This window comes from Formica exsecta, unplaced genomic scaffold (genome assembly GCF_003651465.1).
Source record: "Formica exsecta isolate Colony F162 unplaced genomic scaffold, ASM365146v1 scaffold73, whole genome shotgun sequence".
Taxonomy (NCBI): Eukaryota; Metazoa; Arthropoda; class Insecta; order Hymenoptera; family Formicidae; genus Formica; species Formica exsecta.
In genome coordinates this window covers 29704-34226 of record NW_021853495.1, presented here as the reverse complement: position 1 = coordinate 34226, position 4523 = coordinate 29704, and positions in this window count along the sequence as shown.

Genomic DNA, 4523 nt, shown 5'->3' with positions numbered 1-4523 from the left:
TGTGCGCTATCCCCTCCACATGCGCTAGTAGCGGGCAGAAACCGCAGAGTTTGCATCATTGGTGTGAAGTCGGATTTGCTTTTATCATGAGTCACAATCAATTATTGAATCGGTGTTTCTACAATTGAAACGGACTCAGTTGTTAAAAACAAATATACGATTTCTCCGCAGAGGGTCCGCCTTATATCCCCGCTTGACCGCTTTCTACTTCCAGGTTGGCTCGCTCGACCTTCGCCGCGTAGCGGCGCCTCTCGGAACTATGCGCGGACGCGCGAGGGCGTGGGCCGCCAAGTTGCGGGTCGCACTATTGTATCGCGGATTGTGCTTAATGTGACGACCTACGGCAGCCACAATATCCATTCGATTATTCGTGTTTATTTGGATTGACAACAATATGGAACAATATAGAATATAATGATTTTAGATTGGAAATAATCCGCGAAAGCGATATTAAAACCGATTATAGTTCGTTCGGAATTAAAATCGATTACTTTTTAATCCGGGCGCGGATTGAACCGATTAAAACCGATTAAAACCGATTAAAACGGATTATGTTTTAATCGGTTTTAATCCACCATTTTCGGCAGGGTTGTTATTGGTAATTTTCTTACGGCTTAAGGCTTAGTACATTTATTGTAGATCCGGTCTTAGGCCTTAGAACAGAAGGCTAAAGGCTTACTACACCTATTGTAGATCCGGACTAAGAATTAGCAGTCTAGTAATATATAAAAGCTTATGGTAGCGCCCGCGAAGGCACAAACACCGATATGTTGAGCATACGGATGCGATTGTTGGGAGATAATGTCAGACAAGGAGCGACAATCGCTATCCTTATTCTTGTAGCGTATCGCTTTACGACCGAAATAAGGCCTGAAAATGCTTTCTGGCCTCTCATGGAAGAGAGTAGTAATGCAACAAGACTAACGGGCGCCCATTTTTTGAGAATTTTATATTAGCGTATATACATATGTGCATATATGTATGTTTAAATTATAGTTAAAATTATACGTGCAATTAAATATTGTATGATGATCAATAATAATAGTAGGATAATAGGTAACAGAGTGAACAAATATACAATATGTAAGACAGGTGCCTGTTAGACTTGGTAATTGTTTTGTTACAATCTTTGGGCGCGTTTAGGAAACACAACTATTGAGCATCGTCTTGTCAACACTCGACATTGATTTGTTGGTTCTAGAAGTAAGAACCAATCACGTTCGATTGCTACTCAACGGATGTGTCTCCTTAGAGACCCTCTAATAAGAGCCGCGAAATAACGTCTTGTAAGTTAGGTCGATGACGCTATGTTTTTTCAAACACATGTTTCTGCTTACGTCCATGTTACAGACACTACCATAATGGTCGTATACAATCAAACTGTATCTATTATATGTATATCAGTTTAACAAAACATGGCGGTACCAATCAAAATCAGGGTTATTTCGCGACTCTTATTAGAGGATCTCTATGTCTCCTGAACGCACCCTTTGACTATATGATATACCTCTGGACTGCTAATGGGCAGCCATTGTGCGATCCTAGAGACCCTATAATAGAGAGTGGCCATTCGAGGGTTCCGCGTGATTGGTGCACGTAACTTATGCCCAGAAAATGGCAGCGCCAATAAGGAACGCTGCTCACCGAGCGCGAACGGGCATAAAATTTGAATTGAAATACGCTTGCACTCCGAATTTATAGCGGTATCGCTAAATTAATGATGTATATATGAAGTAATGATGTATAAATGTATCTCCTGAAAAATGATTAAATTGATTAATTGGATCATGAGTTAATGATGAAAAAATGATTAAATTAATTAATAGGATCATGAATGGATTAAGAAGACGTAATTTTTGTAAATATTAAATATATTTCTTTGTGAAAATGTTTCCACTTTATTTTTATAATACTTGTACATGTGTGTGTGCATATACATGTATCATGACACAGATATAGCTTAAAATAAAAATAATAAATAAATTGGAAGGAACAAAATAAACTTTGAAAGAAAAATTCTTAAGCTTCTTACTATTCCTTAAACTACTTTACATGAACTTAAACTATTTTATTTATTCTTGAAACTCTCTCTAGAGAGAGAGGTAAACAATTAATTAAGATTACATTTTATTTTATTTTTTACTATCGTACTATCGCATGCATAGCCCATAGTTTTACTATTATGAACTTTGTTCGGTAATTGGACTTTGGAATTACCTATTCGAAGTCGAAATCTAATGAAATGCATCATTATTTTAGATTGTATGTTATGGCAGTTTTTCAATGCATCGCATTGAATGCACTGTATTTTTTCTTTAAAAAAATTAACTACATCATATTTTTTCGCATCAAAATTTGTTTTCAAGTATGGAAGATATTGCCTGATAACAATTTCCATCTTGTAAAGATATTCAAATGTTCTGTTATTGACAAAAAAAGCATATTACGTCGGAAACATTTTAATTGAACGAATTTTGTACATTTTGAGATCGGATCGTATGTGAGAGATTCAGCGGAATTTAAACACAATTTACATACAATTTTATATTTTGAAATACGGGAAAGAATATATCCGGCGATGTAGTATAATACATTTATTTCAATGTCCCCTAAGTTTATGTCCTTTGTGGAAAAATCAGGGACAAGTGGGACTTTCAAATTTTTTTTTGCTTTGGGCTTACTTAAAAAATCACCAGCAATAACTTTATCATCTTCTTCATAACTAGAGTTACCTACTGGCTTTAAATATTTTGATATCGCGATTATCTTCAAATTGTGTTTAAATTGTAAAGCATTCGGGCTAGGTTGTTTAGCTCTAACAGAAGAAAATATATTTTCCACACAATCTGACGTTAATCAGCCTGCTAGAACATATTGATAGCCTTTTTCATCGATTAAGTACGTCGACAATTCGATGATGGATTTGGTACTGATAATGACTCCATGTTGTACAGGTTTGAATAGCGCACCACTTCCAACTATCATTTCTTGAAAAAGTTCTATGATAGATTCTAAAAATGCAACTGATGTTTGGAATTTATTTTCAGATAATTCATTACCTGGGATTTTTCTCAATGCAAGGTTTGGAGTACGTCAAGTCACTAGCATAAACCATTTTGAAACGACTTCAATGAACAAGGCTGTTGTCTGATAGTCTTTTTTGAAATTTTGCATCGCCAGAAAGTTTAGACTGGCACTAACATCGCGAGACAAAAAATTTTTGGCTTTATTGACTTTCATTTTATTAAAAGTGCCATTCGAAAAATCGTCTATTTTAATTTTCAATGTTAGTTTTAGCTGTAAATCTTCTTGAAACTCAGCAAGTTCTTTTACATGCGAGCAATCAACCACAGAAGAAGAAAGATTATTTGCACTTATGAAGTTCGTAGGCAAGGTAATAGTTTTGTTATTAAGCAAACAGAGTTTTAGATTCTTTAAAAGATGGCCAGGATCAGCGATAAACCAAAGCTTACGATTATTATCAACAGGATGGGTAATTGAGTTTGTTACTGCCGAATAACGTCCAGCAAAACTAACAAAAAATTTACGCCACATCGCTAAATTATTCGGTCCCATATCGTTTGTAACGCTGTGTACGTAAAGTCCGATCGATTCAGCTTTTTGAATAATTTCAAGTATGATAGGGTAATAACACTGCTCCGTCATAGCAGTCAGGTGTTAAATAGGAAGCGACATTTTGTTTCCAACGTGAAAAGATACCAGCGAGCACAAAAATCAAACCATGCGTAGCTTGAGCACTTTCACCTATATGCATGAAAAAACACGAAAAACCCAGAAAAATTATAGAAACAGATAGAAAAAAAATGCAGAAAAATGGAAAGAATGATAACGGAAAAAAGGAAAAACAATTTGCCGTAATAATGAAAGAGGAAAAAAAGTCATAGTACCTAATTGTAACCAACCTATTTTTGAAAAGACATACCATTACGTGTACAAAACGATACAATTCCACAATACGACTGTGTCGATGAGTCAAATTGTTGACCTGGTGCAATAGCCACCTCATCTAGTACAAGCATGTAATCTCTTTCTCTAACGTCCTTAAACAGAGCTACCTTGTCTTCTAACAATTTGAAAATATCGTCACAAATCCCTTCTTCGAATTGGATACTTTCCAGTTTCCTCCGGAGTGTACGTTCGGACAGTAAAGGCATTTTTTGTTTCCGTAACTCCTGATAGCCACTAGAACCGCAGGAAAACTTCAGTCTAAGTGCTTTTTTTATAATGTCGTTAGACCAAAAACAGCCGCGTAAAGATTGCTTCGTGAGAACTTTAATTTGATCATCATTAAATAATAGCTTCATTGATGATTCCAAATTTCGGGTCTTTGAGTTATCTTGCATTGTAGTCAACCTCTTAATATGCTTCTTTAATTGAGTGTTGCATCAGTTACTTTTCAAGATAATTTTGTTGGCCAAATCAAGTTTTTTGTTGGCTTCTTCCAGTTGTTTCTTCAGCTATTTAACTTCATCAACTTCTTCGTAGCATGTTTCTTTTGAATG